Source organism: Rhinoraja longicauda, chromosome 30 (genome assembly GCF_053455715.1).
Source record: "Rhinoraja longicauda isolate Sanriku21f chromosome 30, sRhiLon1.1, whole genome shotgun sequence".
Classification (NCBI taxonomy): Eukaryota; Metazoa; Chordata; class Chondrichthyes; order Rajiformes; family Arhynchobatidae; genus Rhinoraja; species Rhinoraja longicauda.
The window spans coordinates 3115266-3131434 of record NC_135982.1 but is presented as its reverse complement, the minus strand read 5'-3'; the positions used below and the strand labels follow the sequence as shown (position 1 = coordinate 3131434).

The window sequence follows — 16169 nt, the reverse complement described above, 5'->3', positions numbered from 1 at the left end:
ATAGGCAATGACTGTCGCCAACAAGAGAGAATCGTATCATCCGTCTTTGGCATCCAATGGCATTACTATCACTGAGTCAGTCACCATCACATTCTGGGGGTCAACGCTGGCCCAAAACCTCAACTGAACCAACCGCATAAGTACTGAAGTTGCAACAGCAGGTCAGAGCCATCACCTCCTGAAATCTCAAAACCTTCATCTACAAGGTACAAGAGTAGAGCATGTTGGAGTATTCAGCCTGAATTTCTTGCTACTCAACCGCACCATTTTGAGGCCAATTGTGGTGTCCCTGTTGTTCCCTAACTGCAAACAATTAACTGAAACACAACATATCACATTTGTCAACTCACTCACCCAAGCTTTTAAAATAAATTATTGCCTGATATCACTTGCTCCCTGAATAAGTTGAAAGTACCTTTGGATTTCCAGCATGAGCAAGTCATGAAGTCTGTTACTACATCTTCTAAGGCCCTCTCGGTCATGGCTGACCATGGGTGATGCATCCTGGTTGTTGGCTGCTTGCTCCAAACCTCGGCTAGAGCAGCGTTGATGTGTGGTGGGATGCAAGCCTGGGCGATGTCATATGAAGGACAGGCTGTTGCCCATGCAGCACGTCCACCCTCTCCACATCGCTGATCGATCCAAAGGAACAGCAGAGCCGTTACAGTTTGGCACCAGCGCCGTCGCAGGAGCTGCCAGAACGTGGTTGTAGACAACGACCAACTGCTCCAGGGACTCCGGCTCCAGATTTTTCTTGAGGTTTACTCCTGAAGCCTTTTCCATGACTGGATATGGCCACAAGGCAGTGGAGATTTTAGAACAGAGTTTTCCCTCTCCTAGATGGACTGCCTTCCCAGGCTGATGATCCTCATCTGCCCGAGACTCGTGGGGGTGGGAGCGTCTACCTTCCCGTCTAGAGCACCTGCCCACTGCAGCCTTCAACCGCCTTCCCAGCCGTTGTGACGCTCCACTAAAGTCAGCCATCATCCTCCGCCTGTTTCACCGTCGTTGTCTTGGTTGGATTGCTCTTTGTCAGGGACCTCCCCCTCGACCTTACCACCATGAGTGACCCTACCAGCAGTATAGCTCCAGACGGCATCGCTCTCAGGATCTCAGGACCACACAAGCTTCTCCACCACAGCAAGGTGACAATCCACTACATAGGTATTTCTTAAACAGCTACTTCAGTGCATTGTTTCAGTGTAATGATGTATTCATATTGTCTTAAGTCTGCCGGAAAGATTAATGCAGATTGGTTTTATTTTGGGAATGTTCAAGCCTTCAGTCTTCATCATACCTTTAAGTTCTTTTGGACCCATATACAAATTCACGTTCGTATTCAGCTGTGGATGCTCAGACCTGGGGTTCTGATTTGGGATTTACCTAATTTAGCAAACCTATATCATTTAACTACGAGACAAATTAGAGAATGTACAGTTGTGCTAGAAAATGCAGGTGACTAAATATCTGGATGCGATCAAAATTGGGCACAATCGTGATGCCCTTTGCTGTTAAATATCTGTTTGACATTCACAATGGAAGAACACGAATAGAGACTGACATCTAGAGGTCTCTCAGCAGCTGTAGACGGACTGGTAGTGGAACAATCGCACCATTAGCAAAAGAAAGGTGAAAGATGGCTAAAAAGATACTTTCAATATCCATTTTGTTCATATTTGTAGTTAAAAGGTATTTTAATGCAATACGTAACTCTATCTTAGGGATTTGAACGATCACGATGCACAAGACTGCTCCAGAGTTCTTACAAGGTTTGCTCACCGAGCTCATTAAAGAGGATGTGCAGAAGCTAAATTGCTTTTCAAGGAATTGTGATCTTGTTCCATGAAAGACATAATGCTGTAATTTAAAAAGTCATTAATGGAAATTGACTGTGGCGAACTGGAAATTGACTGCATTTTGCAGCTACATTTGCTGTAAAAGCAAAAGCTTGAAAATTATATTAACCAGTTAGGAGACTTTATAAAATATTATTTAGTGGAATAGAAGGTTATTAGTACCATCGATAAGTAAAAAAGGGTGGTGAGACAGAAGTTGAAGCACTCCCATACAACATTGAAAATGAGTAGAACATATACATATTAATTGAAAACCAATCTCTGAAGAAGTCCACATAAAATAAGGACACGCTCATGCACGTGTGTATCCGAGACTATTTTCTAAGGTGCAATTATTTAGCACAGTTTAAAGCAAGTCAAAATGAGGAAAAAATATTTTCAGAGGTAACAAATAGTAACTCCAGAAAAAAAAGAACAGTGCCTTGATTTCCCAATGAACCCCTGGAGAGTTTGTGTTATTTGTCTTGGATCTATCTGGTCATTCGCAATGTGCAAGATTCCCATGTTCTAAACCCTATGGAATTCAATAACAAGTCACCCCAAATGTGCAGCTGGTGATTCTGTCAACATGGGAAATGGAAACAGTAGGTAAGTCATCCCTTCCTACTTGTTCTGCCATTCATGGTCACACAGAAACAGCAATCATCACAGAAACCTGCCCAACTTGCTCATGCCAACCAAGATGCCTGATCTACACTAGTTCCACCTGCCTGCATTTGGCCCCTATCCCTCTAAATCTTTTCTATTCATGTATCTGCCCAAATGTAATTTAAATGTTGTTATAGTACCTGCTTCAACTACCTCCTCTAGCAACTTGTTCTATATACCCACCGCCCCATGGGTGAAAAAGCTCTCTTCTGCTTTCTATTAAATCCTAGCACTTTCACCATAAACTTATGTCTTCCGATTCTTGATTCCCCAACTCTACGTAAAAGACTGTGCATTTACACTATCTGTTCCCCTCACGATCACATGCACCTCTATAAGATTGTCCCTCATCCATCTGCCCAATGGTTCTCGTTTGCTCAGGCCATCAAATCTGGCAATATCCTCGTAAATATTCTCTGCATTCTTTCCAGCTTACCAACAATTGTCCTAAAGCAGGGTGACCAAAACTGAACAAAATACTCCAAACGTGGCCTAGCCTACATCTTATACGACTATAACAAGGCATCACAGCCTCTGTACTCAATACCCTGACTGATGGCCATTGTGCTAAACGCCTCCTGACCACGCTGTCTACCTTTGCTGCTACTTTCAAGGTATTATGTACTTGCACTCCTAGATCCCCCTGCTTGTACATATCTGCATTAAACTCCATTAACTATTTCTCAGCCCACTTGTCCAGATGATCAAGGGGCAGCTTTAATTTTTGACAACCATCTTTGCTATCTACGATACCACCCATTTTAGTGTCTTCTGCAAACTTACTAATCATGCCTTATACATTCTCATTGATATAAACCACATCAAAAGCAATGGGCCCAACACAAATGCCTAAGGCACACCACTGGTCACAGGCATCCTGTCTAAAAAATAACCTTCCACCATCACCCTCTATTTCCTACCATGATGTCAATTTTCTATCCAGTCAGCCAGCTGTCTCTGGATTCCATGCTATTTAACCTTCTAGAATAGCCTACTGTGTGGTCCCTCATCAAATGCCAAGTTGAAGTCCATATACACAACATTTACAGCTTAGCCCTCATCAACATTTTGGTTAATTCTCCAAAAATCTCAACCAGATTTGCGGGACACAATGTGCCATGTACTAAACCATGCTGACTATCCCTAATCAGCTTGTCTATCCAAATACATAAATATCTTTCCCCTCAGAATACTCTCCAGTAACATGCATACCACAGATGTTAGGCTCACTGGTCTATAGTTCCCAGGCTTTTCCTTGCAGCCCTTGTTATGTAAAGGCCCCACGTTAGACATTCTCCAGTCTTTCAGCACCTCACCAATATCTAATGATGATACATATATTTCAACCAAGGGCGCCAGCATTTTCCTCTCCAGCTTTCCACAGTGTCCTCGAATATAACTGATCAGGCCTGGAAGATTTATCCACCTTCATACAACCTATGACATGCATCACCCCTTCGGCCGTAATAGTGACCATCCTCAATACGTTTCATTAACTGTCCCAAGTTCCGCAGTCTTCATGTCTTTCACAACAAAACAATCAACAGCAAAAATATATATATATATATATATTACTTCACCATTTTCCTACAGTCAGCACATTTGCCTTGGTCCACTAACTACCTAAAATTCTATTGATCTCTGTCTTGAATATACTTAGCAATTGAGTCTTTGCAGCTCATTGTGTAGAGAATCCCAAAGATCCATTCCTTCTCATCATCTCTGACTGATCAACCTCTTAATATGAGACTGAGACTTTGAGGCATATTGTGGGCATGCTAGCAACCAACACAGTTTCAAGACTTATCAAGCTCCTTGAGAATTTTGAGAGTTTAAATGAAATTAAATGCCATTTTTTGAGAGTAGAATCAGTTTGGTAAACCTACACTTAACTCTCTGCATCACATCTTTCCTTAAGCAACGGCCTGAGAACTGTACACGATGTTCTAAGTACAGTTTCCACACAGCCCAATATAATTGGAGGAACACAGTTTACTATTTTCCCAAACGTTTTACAAGGAAGGTCAATATACGATTTGCCTTCCTCATTGCTGGCTGAATCTGCATATTAACTTTCACTGAACTGGTCCTTCTGAACACCAACAACTATCAATCCTTTACGAGATGGAAACCTGGAAAATTATAGCAAATCTAAACAAATGGAAGACAGATCACAGTGGGAGGGAGTCCAGAATTAGGGGTCACAGCCTCAAGGAACAGAGTATGGAATTTAGGATTAAGATCAATAGAAATTTCTTCAAACTTACCAGAGAAAGATCAAATTACTAATCATAGAAAAATAGAAACATAGAGAATAGGTGCAGGAGGAGGCCTTTCGGCCCTTCGAGCCAGCACCGTCATTCACTTTGATCATGGCTGATCATATAAAGGTGGGTAATTATATTTCTTAAATGTTAGAGGGATCATGAGATACAGACAGAAGGTAGGAACAGAGAATTTCATGATCACATTGAACAGTAGAACTGCTCTTATTTTCTATGTTTCCATTTAAGAAATATGCAGCCTTTCTATTTTCTACCAGGGTGGATAGCCTAGAATTTTTCCACATTAACTTCATCATTTACGTAGCCCCTCTATATCCTCTTGAGGCATCTCTGCATCCACTTCACAGTCACTAATGCCACAAGCACTGTATAATCGGCAAACCTGGACTTACTGAACATGAACCCCTCATCCATTACCATTCTTTAGATTGAGTGGGATCCTATCACCACAAAGGCCAAGTCCCCCAACACAAAGTGATCCATTTAATCCTTCCTGTTTCTGTCTGCTAGGTAATCCTCAATCCAAGCCAGTTCATGGATCTAAGTGTGTTTAATAATCGTGCATGACTTTATCAAATGCCTTCTAAAAGCCTGAATATATCACTTCACCTGGTTCTTACTTACAATATTAGTTCTACTTGCTCCAACCTTACAATTAAAGGTTCTGACTGTCTACCCTATTTATGTCTCTCAGAACTTTATCTATCAGGGCTTCCCTCAATTGCCTGTGCACCAGAGAAAACAATCTATCCAACGTCACCATCTAGCTAACACTGAATAATCCAAGCAGCGTTCTGGTAAACCTGTATCCTCTCCAAAGTCTCTACATCATACCTATAATGGGATGATCGGAACTGACAGGATACTTCAAATGCTACCTAAAAAAAGTTTTACAGAGCTGCATAAGTCTGAGTCAGGAACTCAATGCTCTGACCAATGAAGGCAAGGCTTATCTTTATTATTATATCCCCTTCCCTTTGTTAAATTTATGTTTTCCCAATTACCAGATTTATTGCTTTTCTTTGGCAATGTTACAAGCATTTTCATTTGATCTAAAACTATTTATACCTTTTCTGATAGCCGTGCCCAAACACCATTTTCTATTATGATTTTAACCTTAAAGGGAGAAATGTTACTTGTAAATTAAAAAATAGTTGTTGCCTTTTAATGTGGTTTCCTATTCTACCATAGCTAACTCAAATCATGCCTTTGTATTTGGCTTTATTAAGATTTAAGACCCTATTTTCAGATTGAACTAAATCACTTTTAGTCTTTAAATAAAACATTAGCGTTTTATGATCGCTGTTTGCTAACCTATCTGATTGTCAATTAACCTTTGATCTAAATTCTTTCCACAATTTCTCAATATTCTGACCTCAAAACATCATTGAAACAGCATGAATCCGTCCTCTACACTGTTACTATTAATTGGATTTGCCTAATCTATGCATAGATCAAAATTCACATCATTATTATATAATAACTATTAAAACACTTGCTTTCATGATTTATACTATACCCTGCATTATCGTTAATGTATGGGAGCATATTTACATCTCCCACCGACGTTTTCTGCCCTTTGTTGTTTCTTAGCTCGTCAGACTGATTCTACACGAGTACTGAGCAAGGTTTCCTTTTCATACCATTCTTTAAAATTAGGACTATACCACCTCCTTTGCCCAACTCCTCCAAAAGTTAAGAATATATCATTCCCAATCTAGATTTTTTTAGATTTAAACATACAGCGCGGAAACAGGCCCTTCGGCCCACCGAGTCCACGCCGCCCAGCGATCCCCGCACATTAACACTATCCTACACACACTAGGGACAATTTTTACATTTTACCCAGTCAATTAACCTACAAACCTGTACGTCTTTGGAGTGTGGGAGGAAACCGAAGATCTCGGAGAAAACCCACGCAGGTCACGGGGAGAACGTACAAACTCCGTACAGACGGCGCCCGTAGTCAGGATCGAACCTGAGTCTCTGGCGCTGCATTCGCTGTAAGGCAGTAACTCTACCACTGAGCCACCGTGCCGCCCGTGCCATTACAAAGATTTGGTTGCACAATGATGATCGTATTGTACACATTTGTTTCTATATGGACCAATAATTCATCCACCTTGTTTGCCTCCCCTGCTTAAAGGCCTTTGTGTAACAGCGTGCAGGTTTATTCACCCACTCTGCCATCACTGCTCTCACAAACCTCTTGCACGTTAGACAAATGCTACTTGTTTGTTGATGCAATTTAAAACTATACCGTTAGAAACATTCACCTTAAATCCACCCGAATCCAACAAATCTTCCAAGTGAAAATAACATCACTCATACTTATCCATGTTTTGGGACTTTGCTTTCCCAAATTGGCTGCAGCTGCCCCATTGTAATAGTGGGTACCTATGAAAAGAGCTGAAATGCTATGACAGTGTAAGAAAATAACTGCAGATGCAGGTACAAATCGAAGGTATTTATTCACAAAATGCTGGAGTAACTCAGCAGTTTTTTTTCTACAAAATGCTGGAGTAACTCAGCAGTAATTCTGCTGAGTTACTCCAGCATTTTGTGAAATGCTATGATGTTCTAAAGTCATGAAAGTCATAAATAGACTGAAGAAGGGTCCCAACCAGAAATATCACCTGTCCATGTTCTCCAGAGACACTGCTTGACCTGCCGAGTTACTCTATCAATTTTTGTCCTTTTAAAAAATATAAATACAACTCTCCGAACAGGTAAATTGTTTTTCATTTCTCCTTTGAAGCGTGTTAAATGTGGGTGTGGATATCAAGCGATGTACTGGCAGTTTAATGTCTCCAGTTTCATTTATGCATAAATGAAGATCACCTCTTCATGACTGTGCTCTGGTTTCTTTGTAACGCTGTACCCAGCACTCCAATTCCCTTGGTGCATGCAGACATGACATGAACCCCAAAGACATGCAAAAGTAAAGGAACACAAAGGGTTAATTTGCAGGGTGAATCGGTAGTCGGGAAGGAAAATACAATATCAGCATTCATTTTGAGAGGAGTGGGGTATAAAAGGCACGATGTAATGCTGAGGCTGTATAAGGCAGCACTGGCCAGACTGCATATGAAGTATTGCGAGCAGTTTTGGGCCCCACATCTGGGGAAGGATGTGCCAGCTTTAGAGGGCATCCAGAGGAGGTTTATGGGGATGATTAGTTTGACAGCTCTGGGCCTGTATTCACTGGAGTTTAGAAGGTTTTTTTGGGGGGGGGGGTCTCATTGAGTCTTACTGAATAATGAAATGCCTGGATACAGTGGATGTGGAGAGGATGCTTCCACTAATGGGAGAGTTTAGGTCCAGAGGACACAGCCTCAGACTAAAAGGGCACAGCTTTAGAAAGGAGATGAAGAGGAGCTTCTTTAGCCAGAGGAGGTGAATCTGTGGTTTTCTTGCCACAGATGATTGTGGAGGCCAAGTCTTTGGGTATTTTTAAACTGGAGATTGACATGTTCTTGATTAGTAAGGGTGTCAGAGGTTACTAGAAGAAGGCAGGAGAAAGGTGTTATGAGGGAAAGATAGATCAGCCATGATTGAATGGTGGAGTAGATTAGATGGGCTGAATGGCCTAATTCAGCTCCTTCATTAATTTATGTACCTATGTCATTGTAAATAATGCACCTTCATTTCTCAAAATGCTTCAAATAGCACATAATTCCATTCATGAATTCCAAAGTACAGAAATGGTCACAAACCTCAAGGTAAAGGAAGAAAAAAAGGTGAACTTTCATGAAACATACTCTGAATACATTAGGCAGGAAATGGTTTTGGGTAGACTGATGGGACTGAAGGCTGATAAATCCCCAGGGCCTGATGGTCTGCATCCCAGGGTACTTAAGGAGGTGGCTCTAGAAATAGTGGAAGCATTGGAGATCATTTTTCAATGTCCTATAGATTCAGGATCAGTTCCTGTGGATTGGAGGATAGCAAATGTTATCCCACTTTTTAAGAAAGGAGGGAGAGAGAAAACGGGTAATTATAGACCAGTTAGTCTGACATCAGTGGTGGGGAAGATGCTGGAGTCAATTATAAAAGACGAAATTGTTGAGCATTTGGATAGCGGTAACAGGATCATTCCGAGTCAGCATGGATTTACGAAGGGGAAATCATGCTTGACAAATCTACTGGAATTTTTTGAGGATGTAACTAGGAAAATTGACAGGGGAGAGTCAGTGGATGTGGTGTACCTCGACTTTCAGAAAGCCTTCGACAAGGTCCCACATAGGAGATTAGTGGGCAAAATTAGAGCACATGGTATTAGGGGTAGGGTACTGACATGGATAGAAAATTGGTTGACAGACAGAAAGCAAAGAGTGGGGATAAATGGGTCCCTTTCGGAATGGCAGGCAGTGACCAGTGGGGTACAGCAAGGTTCGGTGCTGGGACCCCAGCTATTTACGATATACATTAATGACTTAGATGAAGGGATTAAAAGTACCATTAGCAAATTTGCAGATGATACTAAGCTGGGGGGTAGTGTGAATTGTGAGGAAGATGCAATAAGGCTGCAGGGTGACTTGGACAGGTTGTGTGAGTGGGTGGATACATGGCAGATGCAGTTTAATGTAGATAAGTGTGAGGTTATTCACTTTGGAAGTAAGAATAGAAAGGCAGATTATTATCTGAATGGTGTCAAGTTAGGAAGAGGGGATGTTCAATGAGATTTGGGTGTCCTAGTGCATCAGTCACTGAAAGGAAGCATGCAGGTACAGCAGGCAGTGAAGAAAGCCAATGGAATGTTGGCCTTCGTAACAAGAGGAGTTGAGTATAGGAGCAAAGAGGTCCTTCTACAGTTGTACCGGGCCCTGGTGAGACCGCACCTGGAGTACTGTGTGCAGTTTTGGTCTCCAAATTTGAGGAAGGATATTCTTGCTATTGAGAGCGTGCAGCGTAGGTTCACTAGGTTGATTCCCGGAATGGCGGGACTGTCGTATGTTGAAAGGCTGGAGCAATTAGGCTTGTATACACTGGAATTTAGAAGGATGAGGGGGGATCTTATTGAAACATATAAGATAATTAGGGGATTGGACACATTAGAGGCAGGAAACATGTTCCCAATGTTGGGGGAGTCCAGAACAAGGGGCCACAGTTTAAGAATAAGGGGTAGGCCATTTAGAACGGAGATGAGGAAGAACTTTTTCAGTCAGAGAGTGGTGTAGGTGTGGAATTCTCTGCCTCAGAAGGCAGTGGGGGCCAGTTCGTTGGATGCTTTCAAGAGAGAGCTGGATAGAGCTCTTAAGGATAGCGGAGTGAGGGGGTATGGGGAGAAGGCAGGAACGGGGTACTGATTGAGAGTGATCAGCCATGATCGCATTGAATGGCGGTGCTGGCTCGAAGGGCTGAATGGCCTACTCCTGCACCTATTGTCTATTGTCTATTGTCTATAATATTTTTTTCAGCTGCTTATTATTATTATTCAACTATCTGGTCCAATACAATAGCTTGAGATAGTCCAGGACCGCAGGAGTTAGTGTGATCCCCACCAGGACTCTGAGGGAAGATTAGTAAAAGGAGGTTACCCATTTATTTGCGTTTAGGTTTTCTTTAGCCTTTATTTCTTCATATTTGCAAACAAATATTAGAAAATACCGTTCAATATTCAGAGAAGCAGCTAAAGCTCAATGAATACGGGACATTATTTTTTTGACCTAATCCTGAAGTTTAATGTTTCCATTAAAAAAGTCACAAGGTGCTGGAGTAATTCAGCAGGTCAGACCAACATCCCGAGAGAACACAATAGGTGTCGTTTTGGATCAGAAGCCTTCTTCAGACTGATCTGAAACATCATCTAGTCATGTTCTCCAGAGATGCTGCCTGACCCGTTGAGTTACTCCTGCACTTTGTGTCTCTTTTTGTAAACTACCATCTGCAGGTCCTTGTTCCTTCATTAATTTTCGAGCTTGTCCTGGAGTTTAATCTTTCCACAGTTCAGTAACTGTGGGATGTTGCCTGTTCAGTATGGGTTAGGCCACAAAGTCTGATAATTTTAGAATATTACATGACATTTTGTTACAATTCTATATAGAAGAAATTAAGCTGGGGAATATCATGCTACTATGGGTTTTTCAATAAATACAACCTCGCAGGATTTATCCTGAATCCATTCTGGGTCTGGAATTGCAAAAATGGTGTTTTTTTATGCTTGGTCCATCCAATGGAGTCGAGTGGTAATGTTGCTTTAAGAAAGACCCAATTTAATCTTACATTCATGCTTAATAACCCATCATTGCTACAAATGGAGATCATTAGGAGCACAGCCTCTCCTGTGATGAGTTCATTAATGACCAGAAAGCTTGCAGCTTAGGATATTTTAATGCTGCTGTAATTCAAAAAAGATAAATAAATAATTGCATTTCTATAACACCTTTCATAACCTCTGGACATCACAAAACACTTCATAATCAATCAGGTAGTTTATGAAGTGTAGTCTGAAGAAGAGTCCCAACCCAAAACTTCACCTATCTATTTTTTTCAGAGATGCTGTCTGAACTGGTTACTCCAGAACTTTGTCTTTTTTTGTAAACCAGCAACTGTAGTTCCTTTAAGTGTAGTCATTTGAATAAAGGAAATCCAAAACCAATTTGTACACAGGAAGATCCCATATATTAAAAAAAAATTGGTGTAATAATGACCAGATAACTGGGCTGGACAGGTCTTCTGCTCATCATCAAAACAGCCTCTTGGGCATTTTTAAAAAATTCACCTGAAATAGAAGACAAAATCTCAGTTTAAGAACTCATCTAAAAGTGGTACCACAGATGGCATGTGTAAGATGGTTATCCAGCCATCCATCAGGCAATGATGAAACCATTACGTGAAAGTACCTGGACCATGGCCATGCTCTACATCAAATGGGGTAGGCCATTCAGAACGGAGATGAGGAAAAACTTTTTCACTCAGAGAGTTGTGAATCTGTGGAATTCTCTGCCTCAGAAGGCAGTGGAGGCCAATTCTCTGGATGTTTTCAAGAGAGAGCTAGATAGAACTCTTAAGGATAGCGGAGTCAAGGGATATGGGGAGAAGGCAGGAACGGGGTACTGATTGAGAATGATCAGCCATGGTCACAGTGAATGGCGGTGCTGGCTCGAAGGGCCGAATTGCCTACTCCGGCACCTATTGTGTATTGTATATTGTCTATTGTCTATTGCCACAAGATTTAATTATTTTGTTATTACGACTGCTATGTGGTTTACTGGGCTACAGTGACCCATGCTGCTGCATATGCTTCTAATGCTTGGACTGTGCACAGCGGGCACGTTAAAGCATAGGGGAGATGCCATCAACCGTGTCTCTGCAAATGCCTACATATTGACTGGAAGGGTAAGCAAACCATGGTCAGTGTCCTCACCCAGGCCAATATCCCACCTAGTCTCAGTCAGCTATATTGGGCAGGGATGCTATTGGCATTGCCCTTGTTGGACACCAAATCAAATACTATTTCCAGCAGGGAAAATTACCAGATGGACAGGGGGAAAACGATCCAGAGGAACTCAAAGCCTCCTGGAAGAAATGCAACATTCCCACCGACTCCTGGAACCTCTGGCCCATGATTTATCAAAGTAGAGGAGAATTTGGAATGGGAATCAAAACTCAACTCCATGCACCGGGAGCGGAGAGTATCTCTGTGTAAGGAGTGCACCACATCCTAAAATAGTCCACATCACTTTCATCAGCCATCTCCTAACCCACATAACAAGCATGCAAACATCATCCCAAAGGAATGTATAAGGAGGAAGATTCATAGCTATTCAGAAGAATTAATATAATGGCAACAACTATATAGAACTTTTGCCGTTTCCTATGATTAAATGAATATCTGGAGCTCTTCGTGTGCACAAGCTCTTCATTAGTAGCTCATTCTTCAGTAACGCCAAAGCACTACAATCTCTGTCTTTAAACCTTTCCATCTCATGCTCACCGTTTATAATGCTTCCTAAAATGCAGTTCTGTGGCCACTTATTCTACTGTTGCCGTACAAAGATCAGTGTAGACTTTTGTTCACTGACAACTCCTGTGAAGTCTGAAGAAAAAATAGAAAATGCTGGAAACAGCAGGTCAGACTGCATCAATGGGAAGAGGAAAACCCTTCCTATCACGTGAAGTGTATTGGGATACTTTACGTTAGTTACTGCACTGTTATCTATTTTATAAACATGTTTCACGTCTGTTTGAAAACAAAACATCTTTCCACCAAGGTTATGTGCTAAAGGTTTATTGGAAAAAATGTTTTTTAGTGCAGAAACTGTCATATAAAAAATGGCCATTGTTGAATATCAACAAGATTCTGGGCTACCTTCAACATTGTGGTAGAAGAGTTTCTTTAATTTGTAAACATATCTTTGTAAGCATTTAATACAATATCTAGGCATATGTTGCCTGAAGACTGAGCAACACTACTGTTCAGTATGGAAATGTGTGGCTACTTAGATTATATTGAGTTAATTAATCTTTTCAGGATGAGAGTGAACACACAGGCAGTGATATATTCTGGATATTAATGGCTGGATGTCATGTTACCTACTTTGCTTTGATATAAAGAACATGGCTGAAAGAAAGAATTCGACTTATTCAGTGCCCTTCACAGGACATCTGAAAATAACATAGCCAATTGGATCTTTTTGAAGTGTAATCACAGTTATATATAAGTCACCAACCAGCATGATTCCACAACAGCAATAAGGCAACATGATAATTAACGGAAAACCTGTTTATGTTGATGTTGGTTGAGAAATAAACATTGAGGTGCTTCAGTTTAACTTCTCACCTGAATGATGCGCCTTTTGATGGAGTAGCATCAGTATAGCTTGAAATTTGTACTTTCAATGGCACTTGAACACACAACTTCTTTGATTCAGAGGAAAAGTGCTGCAACTCTGGAAAAGATCGTGGAATAATCATGAACACTCACAAAAGCTCGGGGTCAGTGAAGATCTCTGCGGCAGACACTAATGCAGGGATGCTGGTTTAATCATTACTGAGTTGCTTTCTGTTTGGAGAATATAGTTTTCCTTCAGCTCTGGTCTTTTCCCACATCCCAAAAATGTGCTGCCAGGCAAATTGACTATTGTGAATTGCCTCTTATTGTCGGTTAATGCGGAAAATATTCAAAGGGTAGTTGAATGGCATGAGAGAGAATAAATTGTAGGGATACAGGTAAATAAGGTGAGGGATAGTCGGACAATGGGATTGCTCCTCTGGGAGTTAGTATGGACCTAATGGGCCGAATCACCTTCTTCTGTGTTCTTTAATTAAACACTTTCATCTTGCTATCAGTGTTCTAGCAGTAACTGCAGCTGTAGATTAAGTGCAGAACACCAAAAGTGATTCATTGCCTGAGGAAACGTCCCATCTATGTTGTTGTTTGAACCCTGCATTGATGGAACATTTTTATCTGCTGTTCAGAGTTAAATTTACAGCCTCTATTATCGCTGAGAACTAACATCACAGTGAGACATAGGAATTATACAATTTAATGGACCATCTTAAGTTCCATCATTCATGCTAAATATAGTTTTGCTTCCTATAAAATACTATGAGTTTATTAGTGCATCTGTCAGAAAAACTGTACTGTACCATGATCAAGCCATCAAATGCTGTACTTCCACGATCGCACCTTCAACAAATGTCTGCTATTTTTATAATGGATTAAATTTTCGAAGATTAAATATATCTGGAGTCACTAATATGATGGCAATTTTTTGCACAGTTTGCACCAAATCATTTTTCAACTTCATGTGGAGGATTATTTTATACATTTTTCATAAAAACTAACCTGCACAGTGTTTAATGCAATCTGCAAAAACAGAGCACAGTGTTCTACAGTTCCGGAGCAGCGGATAGGAAAAAAGAGAAATGGGATGGGGAGGAAGGAAAAGAGAGAAACTACAATAAAAAAAAATCATTTTGATCTCTGTACTCACATGGGCTGCCGTGGTGTTGCCTGTAGAAGGAATCTGCAAATGGAGAAGGGTATGTGTTCTAGCGCAATACTCTCAGAGTATTCAGTTCATCAGTCCAGTTCCCTTTGATGTTGATCACTAATGGTGATGAATTAGGCACACGTCTTGAAATGTAAATCCCCTAACAACCTTGCCTCAGCAAGTTATGTTGTGAGGGGAGAGCGGATTGCTACTCAGTTCAGGTGGCTCAGAATGCCAAGTGAACTCTGGGTGTAATGACTGAGGGCTCGGCTGATGGGTTGAAATGATTTACACATACTGTAATGAGTACAGTGGCTTTGTGTCTGTCACACTTGCCTGCACACACTTAGTACCTTATTATTAAAGTGCCAAATGCATTTACAAACAAAAACATAAACTCTCTGTTGGGTATTTAATAGCGTTTTTAATGTAGTTTATTTCATTGTTAGCTTGATTTTAACTCCTAAAGTGGCAAATCAAACAGTTATTTTATTTCACAAGAGCAAGTAATCCTTGCCAACATGGCCATTCTTGAGAGGTGTAATCAGACAGTGAGTTAGTTATTTGACTGTGCTTGACCATGGTCCAGCCCAATTCTGTTCCTACCCAAAATTAGTAAACATTTATTCTTGCTAAGTTGTTGTATAGTGATGAGCAGGAATACGGGCTAATTTCTTGTTCATTTACCTGACCCAGGGCAGTCTGAAGAAGGGTCTCGACCTGAAACGTCACCCATTTCTTTTCTCTGGAGAAGCTGCCTGTCCCGCTGAGTTACTCCAGCTTTTTGTGACTATCCAGGGCAGCCAAACCTCTGCAGAATTAAACAGACATTTTGGAAGTTGTAAGCTTTCTTCAGCTCTACTTTACTATCAATATGAATGCATATTATCATAACAAAGAAACAAAGTAATTAAGACCAATGGAACCTCGGAGAATGGATAATGAACCAGAATGTCCTGGTGGTCACAGGCATGTGTTCTAAGATGTTTCTGAATAAAAGATGGAACATTGAAAACTCATGGCAAATATAATGTTTATATTGGGACTGCAGATCTTCTTTTATGTTGCTCACAATGTCCTTGGCCATTGCAACCTATCTGTGGCCCTTGACGCCAATAACATCACCGAAGCTCGCCACCTAAGCATGATTTGATCACATAGTTGTAAATATTAAAAAGATAAAATATCAAAATGTTATCTAAAAATGCACAAAAATATTTGTACACAATTTAAAATATTTTAAAAATAACTTGCTTGCCTCCCCAATTATTGCCCAACACTCCACATAGACAACAATGAAAGCTTGGATCCTGCGACAGATCTGACTCGGCTGTTTTCAAATGAAGAGGGCGTTTCCTCAACAAAACATAGTTCATTCTCCATGGTTCAACGCCAGTTCATTGCCTTTCATTCTCTCCACAAGCTGTTCCCTAGAACAG

The 16169-nt window shown here is 40.9% G+C and overlaps 1 protein-coding gene across 1 annotated transcript in view; it reads right to left on the bottom strand.

Moving 5' to 3' along the window:
- The window catches only part of mmel1 (membrane metallo-endopeptidase-like 1), a 142325-nt gene extending 127449 nt beyond the window's left edge, over window positions 1-14876 (bottom strand). Inside the window, exons 1-2 of the mRNA XM_078425052.1 lie at window positions 14731-14876; window positions 13575-13683 (exon numbers count right to left, since the gene is read on the bottom strand). The gene's annotated coding sequence lies outside the window, so the exon portion shown is untranslated. The remainder of the gene's footprint in view (window positions 1-13574; window positions 13684-14730) is intronic.
- Window positions 14877-16169: the final 1293 nt, after the last annotated feature.